The sequence below is a fragment of the Amblyomma maculatum genome, chromosome 3 (assembly GCF_055883805.1).
Source record: "Amblyomma maculatum isolate TAMU_Amacu chromosome 3, ASM5588380v1, whole genome shotgun sequence".
In the NCBI taxonomy this organism is placed as follows: domain Eukaryota; kingdom Metazoa; phylum Arthropoda; class Arachnida; order Ixodida; family Ixodidae; genus Amblyomma; species Amblyomma maculatum.
The window spans coordinates 79,121,918-79,134,844 of record NC_139346.1 but is presented as its reverse complement, the minus strand read 5'-3'; the positions used below and the strand labels follow the sequence as shown (position 1 = coordinate 79,134,844).

The following is a 12,927-nucleotide window of genomic DNA, read 5'->3' as shown; positions in this document are numbered from 1 at the left end:
TTTTCCATGAATGACGCCTAGGCACTCACGAAAAGGAGTACGTGCTTTCAAGAATCCTCGCATAAAAATTGTTTAAATTAAGACTGATCTTGTTTGCCTAAGTCCTCCAGTATTGCTTTAAAATTGCAACATACGGAATCACCAAATAGCTTACAAAATCATTAAGGTAGCCTTCTCTCCATTCTTTTATAGATGTCACATGATTACTTGCACAAACCAGCTCCAAGCTAAATATGCGAACCGTAACATTACACGGTCACATGTAGTATTCTGAATTGAAGTGACTGATTGGCAGAATGTGCTGAGACTGCTGGTTACAAATAATTACTCCCGACAAAGAACACGCACTTGCATGAAACATTTTCACCGGAAACTAAGAGCTTACTGTTTATAATGAGCCGTCTTGAGGGCATTATCTCGACAACCTTATTCTCAACACAGGCCTGATATCAAATGAATGCACTTTTTGTTAATTTGGAAAAATATTTTAAAAACTGTTTTGTTCAACACATTGAAATTCTTTTATCTCTAGATATACTGACTAGAAAAAGGGCAAACATTATTGTTTTGTCATTCATGTAAAAGGTTTCTAAAAAAAATTTTCAGGTTCAAGGACGGAAGATAATGCGATTTCTTGTGATGTTGCATTTGCGAGCTGACTTGAAAGCACAAGATAAAATTGATAAAATTCATTCGATCGAAAAACTGCGCATTCAAGTTAAGCTTTGACAAACTTCTTGTTGGACACAACTGCTATGTGCATGACGAATTATCTGATAGCGTGGTCGCGTCAGGGAAAAAGCTTGCTTGTAGTAACGAGAACGACGAGTTCCTCAGCAACTCATTGAAAAGTGCTGCATGCCATTACATAAAACAGGATAAGCAAATAGGTCACCCCCTTCCCCCAAGTCTCTTCTCCCCTCCTGTTATTCCTGCCGGAAACATTTAGTGGAAGAGCGCTAGCTTCCACCTTGCGAAGAGCTATTTTATCTCTGATTTACATGCTGAACTTTGCGAACATGATTCCATGCCGAAGATAAACTGCCCATTCGACCCCTCCACGTCTGTCAATCTGACTGATCCACTTTAAGCTGCATACCTTCTCTTTTGACAAAGCACGCTCTCGTCGTCCCCTCGCCACTTGTCGTACGCTTCCGTGCGTGGCGGGTATGCTGTACCCAGGACAAACAACTACCTCGGAGAGAACGCTAGCTCGCACGCTGGATATGGAACCGTTCGCAATTTCCCGAAGTTGCATCCCCATCATATACGCGATAAGAACTTCAGTCTGACCCGCAAGAGATTCTATTTGCCAGTACTATGCTCATTTAAGCATGCGATGCGCTGGATGTGAGTATGCACTACGTGCCGCTTTACTATGTTTTTTGGCAGAACAGAGATGGACGGAGACTCTTCTTTTCAAATATTCTCATTGTGAAGTGTCACGCTTGACGTTGTGGGCAGAGCAATGCCAACGTAAGGTAAGGATTTAATTATGTGTAATTCATTCAGAAAAGAAATTAGCAGCGCATGGTCTTCTATAGCTATGTGCCTCTAAGTTTGTTTGAAAGCAAAGGACTTAGCGAATCCTGTGAGAGAAGGCGAAATGCAGAGGAAAGCTTGTATTTCTCTGAAACGACGTTGCTCTTAATGGTTGATCCGCCTCAAGCGCTCGAAGCAGTCTCTATTTTTTTTTTTTTTTGAAGTGGCAGCCAGAATAGAAAGGTCTTCGTTTGATTTTGAAGCATTTTAGGTGCTTTGGTGCCCGTAAGTCAGTCCTTATGTACAAAACAACACGCATATTTTGTTATTATGTAGTCGCTGTAGCTTTCATTTACAATATTGTTACGTAACACGTAACACGTAACAATATTATGAAGATGCACTGATTTAAATTTGCAGTGGATCGAATTTATTTTATTTATTTATTTAGGACATACCGCAGGCCTACAGTAGGCCCAAGCAGGAGGGGCGAATTCATAATATATGCAAAACGTACAGGATTAGCAAAATTGAAAAATGTTAAATACAAGATGTAACACAAAATACAACAATAAATACAAGGCTCAGATGCAAACTACAAAAAGTAAACGTAGAAAATAAATGGCTCTCAAATTAAATGCTGTGAAGAAAACATTGAGTCAAAATAATCAGCTCTGGTTAAAAGATCTGGCGGACACCTGTATTTATAGGCGTTATTCCTAGCACTGTAAGGGGTTAATGATTGTGCATGATGATTTCGTGTTTGGCGCGTAGTGTTAGGTTTAGGGAAGGGGTCTGCATTCATAGACAGTTTATGCTTTTTTAGTAACAAAAGTAGTTTCTGTCTTTAAATTTTCCGGCGCAGCTGTAATGTTTCAATACCGTGAGTTGTCATGAGGGTCGTTGGTGAGTCAGCTACAGGATACTTTGAAAAAATAAAATGGACGGCATTGCGTTGAATCATTTCAAGGGCCTCGATGTTACGTTTAGTGTATTGATCCCAGACGGTGCACGCATATTCTAGTGATGGCCTTATTATTGAAAAGTAGGTGAATTTTTTAAGTTCAGGTGGGGCAAATTTTAGTTTATATCTAAGAAAGCAGAGTTTACGAAAGGCTGAGGAGCATACGTTTGATACATGTTTATTCCAGCTAAGGTTTTTCGTTATTGTAACTCCTAGATACGTGTACTCGCTGACTTCGGTCAGAAGGTGAGATGAAATATTGTAAGGAAATGAGAAGGAAGCCTTTTTGTTAGTTATCTTCATGTATACTGTCTTCTCTAAATTTAGCTGCATGTCCCATTTATTACACCATGTATGTATGTTCCGAAGATTGGAGTTCAGTAAAACTTGATCATCTTGGCAAGTAATTTGGTGAAATAAAACGCAGTCATCTGCAAATAATCTAATTTGAACAGGGGTAGTTATAACGTTAGTAATGTCATTGATATATATCAAAAAGAGCAGAGGTCCGACGACGCTTCCCTGTGGGACGCCTGAAGTGACCGGCAGGTGGTTTGAATAGCAATCATCAATACAAACAAATTGTGTGCGGTGAGAGAGGTATGAGGAAATCCAACGATTTATGAAATTAGGAAGATCAATAAGTTCAAGTTTGTAAATTAGTTTGGCATGAGAAATAACATCAAAGGCTTTGCTGAAGTCTAAAAAAATAACATCCATTTGACCAGCGCTATTTAGTACACTTGCAAAAGTATGAATGACAGAGGTTAGCTCAGTGACAGTGGAAAAGCATTTTCGAAACCCGTGCTGATGGGGGGCAAGCTCCTTGTTATCGTTTAGAAGTGTAGTTATGTAGTTAGCTATGATATTCTCAGCAAGTTTGCAACATGTGGAAGTTATTGATATGAGACGATAATTAGCAATCAAGGCAGGATCACCCTTTTTCAGCACGGGCACAATCCGCGCTTTCCTCATGTCGGAAGGAATGTTTCCTGTTTCAAATGATTTGCGGAAAATACCAACCAGGAATTCTGTGATGGCTTCTGCATAACGGCGCAAAATAATATTTTGTATCTCCTCAGGTCCAGCGGACGCTTTAGTTTTGAGGTTGAGTAGCATGGAGAATACGCCAGATGAAGAAACAATGTCGGGGGTCGAGTTGGGAGACATGATACTGGGTTGAACAAATAAACCATGATGGGAAAACACACTCTGAAAATACTTATTGAATGCCTCAGAGATTTGCGATTTATCAGCAAGCTGCACACCTTGACATGAAATGCGCGTAATTGTTTTTTTTTCTTTTTCGATAAAAATTTCCAGAACTTATGTGGTGAGTCCCGAAGGAAATTTTGCAGGCTATACTGAAAGTAATTTTGTTGAGCCTGCCGCTGTATCCACTTGTATCCACTTCATATTTTGAATTCATTTTTCACCATACAGTAGCATCGCTTTCTGTAAAAGATGGTCATTATGCGGATGCTTGAACTCTTTGATGCTGAGTTATCTGATGCCTTACGGTTGAACACAGTTCAGTAACGAAACAGAAGCTGCCCATCCTTCATAAGAGAGGCTCTCAAAAGTTAATGTGTAATTATTTTAAAGTCGTTAATATCAGTTGTCTGTCGTTTAACCTGATGTCCTGATTGTCGCTAAAAGCAGCGGAAGAAGACTACTTCGTTTTCAGTTAAACATGTTAGAAAATCTACTTTGAGGAATTACCCGCAGTTTTACTGCTAAATTTATTAGCTCTTTAACACGTTTGCGTCTTTATGCTTCATCTGCTTGTCTGCTTGAAAAATAAACATGGTTGCAGTATCCTGCAGAAATGCTTATGTTTTACTCTGGTATTTACAAATAACATGCGTGAAAAGCAGGGTGTATTTTTTTAAATACTCGTATTCATCTACAAAAGTGCCGGGTCTTAGCTCAAGATGGCGGCAGGATAAACATAGATCCTGGTACCGTGCTTCACACAAACCCATCAGATAGAGAAAAGTTTTCCCCAGAATCCTATTGCTTCCTTCTCTCACTGCATGTCTGCTGACTACTGGAAGACAATTAGGTCCAATATTATTATCGCTTGCTGCTGGCAAGTGAAAACGCATGGCGAAATACAGGAGTCGTATTTAAAAGTGTATTTTAAGTGATCGCAACAAATTACACAATAAACAGAAAAACTCCTGTACAGTTAAAACAAGGCTGGGCCCTAAAATGCATGCAGGAAAAGTTCTACTCCAACACAAATGGTAGGCCATATATGTAATGCCGGTAGGTAGCCAAAACACGCCAATGAGTGCAAAACCACTGTTAAACCATACTGGACGTATCGCTGGCGATGACCATATGGCATCGTTGTGGCAGATGATCAGCCCTTTATTAGCGTGAATCTTGGGGGACGCTTGGAAACGGCAGTTTTTCCCAAATGCTAAGCTTTGACCCATATTCCAGCCAATTTTCTCCACTGCGTCGCCAGTATAGGTCCCTTATTGGCGTGCCGCTTCGGTAAGATTATGGGCCTTTGGATTACACCTTCATCAAAACGAAACCTCCCAGTCTTTTTATTTTTCTATTTCTATTTCTAGCAGAAGCATATCAGTCTCGCCAGTGGATAAGATACAACCATGCCCAAGGTATCATGATCCGCCAGATGATAAAAATCTATAGGACAGAAAAACATGCTGCCCTGAGTGAGGCACGACAACGCCGTCTCGGTGCGCTTGGGCGCTTTCGGCGCACAGCTCGGCTTCTCATAAAGCAAGGGGCGCTTGAGGGCGGGCTGAAGACGAGGTGAAGCACCACGTCCCAGCTCCTGGGCGCTTGCGTGAATTTCGTTTGACATGTGGTCGCAGCGGATGCGCAGACGCCCGGCGGAGCGTGGTTACGCTCAACAGTATTCACGCCTACTTTGGAAGGCACACTACATCGTCCTAATTTGTTGTACCTTAATGCGTGAGCTTCAACCACCCAGTCGATAAGCGCCATCTAACGGAGCACAGCGGTGACCGATGCGAGACTATGCGCGTGCGCGCTGTCAGCATTTCAAAGCAGCTGTCCCCTTCGACGCAACCATAGAACTGAAGCACGCTCCCGCTTCCTCATGACCACTACAATCTGCATCTGATCATGCGATGTTTTGCTGGGAACTTCCATCAAGTTGGGAAGAATGAACTGGTCGCTCCCGAGAAGGAAAAATCTGCGGTATACGCCAACTGCTTATACTACGTCCATATCGGAATTTTGTTTTTGTTTCCTATATTTCATGCTGCGCTTCTGTGCACACGAAAACATATATGCCACTGCTGATTCCGTTGCTTAGAAATTGTATCTCGTAAGCAATAGAGCATGGCTTTCTTCATGTACTAATGAAAAAATAATTGTATATATTGCTTTTTATTACCGCAAAATGCAAATAAAGAAATCCTCAGTAAGGACAAACTGGTCAGAAAACAGGTGAAACCCGTTTCATAACGTGAAACGTTATAATGGTAAATTTATTTCGCTTATAAATTCGAACCTTCCTCGCGCACAAAAAAGCAGGCAGTGACATGTTTCTGTTCAAAATCATTTTAGTGGCGTGCAGAATAGAGAACAAAAACTGATAGCCTGCAAAAAAGCAGGTGAATCGAGTTGGGTTCAGTTTCCATAACTGCCAGCTGAGGAACGATGCACCAGTCTGGTCACTGCATGTGTACGAACTTCCGTCTTCAGTTGGATCTTATGCATAATGCACCTGGTATATGCTATGAAAATATTGATGGGAGTGTAGGCGCATGGCTTTTTCGTAGATTGGACATCAAGGTAAAAATCCCTTGGCAGGTTTGAAAACGACGGAGAAGATAACGCTTAAGTCGTTTCGCATGCCTACCTACCTAAGTCGTGAGAAACCTAACGAAGATACGAAAAACCACATTCGGCATCTTCGTTGCATTTTTCTGCCTGTGGCTTTTCGCGCTTTCGCCCTTGTGATTATTAATCAAGGTTGCTAAAACACTACGCACAAACTTGCAAGACTCAGCGCACAAGAACAAGAAGCACAAAGAGCAAAAGTGTTTGAAGGGCACCTCTGACGATTTTACGGTGCTCAGAGATGTCAACGAAATTTGCGTCACATGGTCTTCACACCTTCATGATTATATATGCAAGACAACACAGCTGTGGACGGTAGAGGTTTCTCCTAGAGAAATTTTAAAGATAACCCCGTGGGACTGGCGGTTGGGGCTTCCAAACAGGAAACATTTAGGACCGACACTTTGCTTCAAGATGTCATAGTTTTGTAGGAGCGTCGAGCTGACAACGGCGATAATGCAGCAGCCTTACTAGGCGCGGCTTGTTGGGGTGGGGTCGCCGTTATAGCGTTTTGTTGGCTGCTCATTCTGAGGCGCACGATCGTAAGCGGTGATCTTGGCATGAGGTTGGTTGTCGGCGGCTCTACTCGTAAACAGCCCGGCATACCACAGGCACGGTCGACAGCTTGCTTGCAAACAGCATCGATCGTCGAATTTACCGAATCGTAGTCTAACTCACACTTAATGTATTCCTTGCAGTAGTGGGTGGTAGCAAGTATTGTGTTTCTGCATGCAGGAATTATTCAACGAAAAACAGCAGAGTGATTTACCACCCATTTCTCAAGAACAAAGGTGTTTCGCGACAAATTTAACCTTGCGATCAGGCGCCCCTACTGCTCCCCGAATTTAAGAACGCATCTGTGCTCAGAACATACCGCGCGGTAAGTCATCTACCGACACAGTATGCTTGTGATGGAGGAGTTTGGCATCGCGAGTATCAGCCAATGGTAGAAACGGGATACTGCGACGATGATCAACCCGCCTGCGACAAAAGCTAAATCGCTTGTCACAGTCTTGCACCGGCGCGGCGGATTCATTGAGCCATCGTCAGGAAAGCATGCTAAAATCACTTGAAGTCTTATATAATACGCGCTGTGTTAAAAGAATTCCAATAAATTACACTGATTGAGGTTCGCTGATCTACAAGGAGTTTTTTGGTAAGAGTGATAACTGCGATACAGGCAAATTTGCTAGCAGTCCCGCAGCTGCCGTTGTGACGCAGATCATCGGATCTGGTACTCTAGCTCCGCTGATAACGCGTCGGCAATATTGCACGTTTCTTTAGTGTGAGACATTTGGGTTCACACCGAGGGAGAATGCACTATTTACTATACCGCATCTCAATTCCAAAGCGCAGTCCGCTGCTGTTTCGATGTGAAAAAGTTTACAACTAGCGAGAACGAGGGCGTAGTCCACAGCCAGAGCGCCGCTGTTAGCCGGTCTCTGGGCAGCATCGTTACGTAAACTCGCAATATCCGATGCGGCCAGCGTTGCGACGATGCCGACTACATTTCTGATGCGCCTGGTGTACGGAATGTTTCTGCGTACCGCTTAACATTACGCTGAGCAAACGATACTAGAAAGACGCGACGCGGGCCGGCGGGGCTGTAGTATGCTTCGTATAAAAGTTGTATAACAGCGCCGGCAGACCGCACACTAGACATTGCCAATATATGTTACATTCTGCTATTGAAACTTGCTTAAGGGTCCATAGAGTACGTATTGTAAGCTGGCGAGCTATCGTCTGCTTTTCGCATCCGGGCACCTTCTTTAGTTTGCCGTAAACAAACGCCGACACAGCCTATGAACTACATAATGAATAGTCAGTACGGTCGAAAAACCGCCGCAGTTGCCCTTGAACTAAACTCGAGTGTGTCATTTCTGTTTTGGTTTCATAATTCTCGTTAATGTCACCATGGTCACGTGGCCAGATAGGGCACATATTAAAAAGGGGTTTGCCTAGTTTTCAAAATAAAAGCGGTTAGTTCATCGCTTTATCCTGTTATCACCTTTGCTCTTGTGCTTCATTTTTCTGCGCTGTGTCCTTAGGGTGAGGCTGATAAAACTTTATTGTGAATACGTGGGGAGGATAATGGGAAGATAGCTACACTCTAAAAAAAAAGAGTGTAAAAGGAGGGTAACTTCGGGATTTATGCTATCTGAAACCGCATGTCTTAAATATACCCTGCGCAATCACCCGCACAGAAGACGTTAGTCTCTCTCGCATGACTTTACACCATTTCGTCCCTGCAGCTCAAGCAAAAAAAAGTTTGCCGCTTGTTTCTTCTTTTTTTTTTTATGATGGTAACCGGTTTCAAGCTGGGTGCGGCTTTCCTTTCCTTTCCTTTCAAGAGCTTTCCTTTCAAGAGCTACCACAAAAGGACCCCCGTTTTTCCCCTGAGGCGGTGGGGAATCGTCGAAAGCTGGGAGCATCTTATCTTCTTACAAAAAGCGGTGCCTCCCCCCTTCACCCCCCCCCCCCCCCGACACCCCTGTCCCGTCTTTTGACTCCTACGCGAGCTTGACCGTGGAGGGAGCAAGGCCGAACTCAGAACAAGGGCGGACAGACAAGTGTGTACGCTGCAAAACAGGGAGAAAGGGGAGGTGAGGGGGAAGTGGTGGTTAGGCGAGAAGCGAAGCAGTTGCTTTTTAGTTTTGTTGCTTTTATTCTCAACGCAGCGTCACGTGTTCGTAGTTGCTTGAGCCTGCCTGCGTTCCCTGCGACTCTGCGAGTCCGAGAAGACGACGACGGCGATTGCCGCACGAGTCAGCGTTCGTGCTCTTTGTCGTTGGTACTCATCTGTGTTTTTAGAAAAGTTCGGTTGCTCTCAGCGATTATTTCATCGAGTGCGCTCATCGATGCCTCACTATGAAACGACTTCGTGAAAGTGAACTTCGGAATGAAACGGCGGATGGCTGGTCGTCGCGGTGGTGGTGTTCCAACGGATCTTTGGCGCCAAATTTCAGCCGCGCATGTAAGTGACGTTTTACATTTCGTTTTACGTGTTTTTCTGTGCTATTTAACTTGGCCTGACCATGTTTTGTTATTGCTTACGTCCGCGACGCTGCTTGTTTGTCTGTGAAACGGCCTCTGAGTACGACGTCTTGGATCCCAACCTGAGCATACTACTTCCTCAGTTCAGACTGGAGGAGCGGCGCATCCCAAAATTTTCAGATGGTCACGACCTTTTTGCGGGATGTTAATGGTGCATTTTTAGTCGTCTACGACGCTCACAAGCATATCCCGCGGCCGAAAGTATGCGTCGACGAGCGCTAATGCGTGTTTGCATGCCGCATTATTTTTGCTCGCTGCCTACAATCGATTTTGATCGTCTGTTGTTGCTGCTTTACGGGAACGTTGCCATAAATGCGGGAGAGCATGCAGGGTGATGGGTTAAGTTTACGGTTCTTTTGCCAGCAACCTGTACGTTCGAAGGCAGCGCGCTTGATATCCTAAAGTCACGCTTTGAGCTGATGGCGTCGAGACCAGAGGTGGGACCGAGCCGATTCGTGTACATGTATACTGTCGCAGTGACGCAATATGCAGGAAAGACATTTCTCACGCTTTTTTTTTTTTCGCTGCAGGCTCAAGTCCTTCGTCTCGTCTGCGCAAGAACGTAGACTGTCGTTTCTTCAAAGAATTTGAAACTGGTCTCTGCTATCCGTGGTGGTAAGTCCAAAGCATTATTTCCGTCCAGAAAGGGGCGTTTAAATTGACACGCGCACTTTTGTGGCACATATTGCTGATCACTGACATCTGCCTCAATGTATACTGCTTGGGATTCTCGTCGGAGAATATTTATGTCGCGTGCCATGTGTGTGTCTCCTTGCGTGTTGCCATTTTCGCTCATGCCGTGCAATATGGTGCACGCCCAGGCAGTGACTTATCAACTGAGTTTCATTGTGTTTGAGGGCGTGTGCGAGTAAATAGTGTTATATTTAACTTGCTGATCACTTATGTTAAGAACTGATAATAAATATTGGACTCGATCAAATCACTTAACAAGTGAAAAATCTGGGTTAGCTGGTGATCAGATGTCTTCAGCATTGAATCAAACCATGTGTCACCCCTTCTCTGCTTTAAGACTGACTCTCTTTTTGTAATCGGTACATAAAAAGACCAGCGCAAAAAAATAATAATTACGGGGACAAAGGAACAAAAAATGACAGGACGGGCACTGAAATACGTTTTGTGTTCCTTTGTACCTGTTTTCTTTTTTTTTTTCTTTTTTTTCGCTGGTCTTTTAGGGTGTAAGTATGAACCAACTGGCCCAAACAGCTATTTTGATTAAATGTGCTAATTTTCGTTAGCGAGCTAAGGAAAATTTTTATATCACTAATATTTTTCATTTGGGGATTTGCTATAGTTTCTACTCAGCTATTTCCATTCTGAACTTTTCAGCCTCCTGACCCATAGAAAGGAGGCTATGCCTGACCAATAACAACACATTCTTTTCCTTCTGTAGTTTCTGTTGTCAGACATTGTGTTATACTCATTACTACAATTCACTGGTACTGAGACATTCCTTCATTGAAGTTAATGTGTATTGTCATTGTGCTAGCAGTTTGTCATAAATCTGCTATTCTAGTTTATTTAAGCAGTTATTTCGACAGCAGTTATTTCGACTGTAAAGAGGTGGCAGATATTGTTACAGATATATCTAGGAACAGGAGTTGTAGCTTCTAAGCTCATTGTCAAAATATTTGAGTCATTGTTTTGGCATGTGTGGTGCCATTACTTTTTGTACTATAGTTATGTATGTACTAGTTACGAGTATCATGCTAATGTTATGAATGATACCTTTGCTGCAGCGTACCTGCCAGTAGGAGGAATACGGTGTAGAAGTGCTGTTACTCCTGCTTCTAAAGATCAACCTGCTTTCTTCAGCGCTGGGCGACTACTTATGGCAAGATTTATGTGGTATGTATTTTTCGTCATAGCTGTGGCATTGTGGTCTGTTCATTGTTGCTTTATGTCTATCAAAGAGCATATTTTTCTATGCTGAGGAGCAATAGCCCTGGCATTACATTGATTTTGGAACCATTCAGTGCTATTGAGCAAGTTAGCAAGGGAGGAATTTTTTCAGTATGTAATCGATCTGAACATGTTGACTTCTTTTTATTGAGTGAGCTGTTAATGTATGCCTCTTTTCTTTTTTTCTTCAAAACCTAATATTTAAATTGTTTGCACTTGGTTCTCAGCAGTAAGGTTATGTTCTCTGATGGGTGTAATTTTACACAACTCACATGCTCTTATGTTGCTAGGTATGTCCACAATAGAATGAAACTAAAAATGAAGTACTGCAGGTGATATGTAATGGACGGTATTTTAGCACTTTCAGCTTTATTGTTTCTTTTGTGTTCTTTATATTGTTTTGTGCCATTTGTACTCAGCGTATTTTCCTTGTGTTCCACCACTACCATTTAACAAATATATATATATGCCCCCACCCCTTATGTCATGTCTATGTGCCTATAAAGGGAGAATGAATGAAATGAAATTTGCAGTACAATTAGAACTGGATTGTGCAGCACAGTGGACATGTCTGTGGTAGAGGATAATGGTTGAATGGCTAATCAACCAAAATTGACTTAACTTTTGCATTTTAATTTTAGGGGACAGTATTATATACCAGAAATGAGGGTCCCCAATATTATAGGTGAGCCCAGTTCTTAAATTTTCTGAAAGAGCAATGTAGTTGAGAATATTGAACAAGGAAAGGCATATTTGAAAACTATTGTCTTGCTTTCCCACATTGCATGTAAAAAATGTTGCTGCACTTGGTATTGTTGCCAGAATCATGTTAGCTTCTTCTGCATCATCAAAAACACAAAATATGTCTATATTATCTGAATAAGAAATGTCAGCAACACCCTTTTTTAGTTATGTAATGTGGAAAAACCAACTTACAAAGCTTTTAAAGGAATATTTTTCATGCTCATTATGTTAGACCACATAGATGATTAGGAGGGTTTTAGGCCTAGGCTCACTCATTAATAGCCTTCAATTTTGCAGTTTTCATATTGCCTTTTATAAACAAAAAGAATAGATAATTAAGTCTAATCCTGAAGCTGTACCAGGTACCCAAAGTCCACATTGCTGCACAACCCACCGGCAGAGACTGCACGGGTGTCTCTTCATAGTTTATGATTTGCAATCTGTAAAGGTAAAGAACATAATCTTCGAGAAATTTGTTGTAAACACTTTTTAATAATCATTCTTGTATAATATTGGTCAGCATTTACAATTTCATTAGTTAGGCATCTAAAGAGATAAGCAGTTGACAGTTCTGGCAAATTGCAGTTTATGAGAAGTTTTATTCCTGCTGCATGTGCTGCGAGCATTACATGAAGCAGCAATACATAGAATCTCAAGCTTTGTGGTTTGTTCAAGGAATTATAGGGGTATTGAAGTGTATTGTTTTTTGCCTCCTGAGCAAGATAATGTAGTTTTGAAGTGAAACGGCAGTCTCGAGAAGTTTTTGGCATCGGCATAAGCTGATGTGGTGTGAAACTAGCAATGAACTTATGTAAAAGTTGCATTTTATTGTCATGCTTTACATAATTCTGCATCTGTGACATCACTGCAGTAATGCACATGTGCAGAAGGTGCTTTGGATGTGCCTTGCTATC

General features: G+C 42.2%; 1 long non-coding RNA gene across 1 annotated transcript in view; it reads left to right on the top strand.

Moving 5' to 3' along the window:
- Positions 1 to 12,927, top strand: part of LOC146195038 (uncharacterized) — a 74,648-nt gene that overhangs the window by 54,979 nt on the left and 6,742 nt on the right. The window contains exon 4 of the long non-coding RNA XR_014705945.1: positions 1,393 to 1,481. This is a non-coding gene — a long non-coding RNA (uncharacterized LOC146195038). The remainder of the gene's footprint in view (positions 1 to 1,392; positions 1,482 to 12,927) is intronic.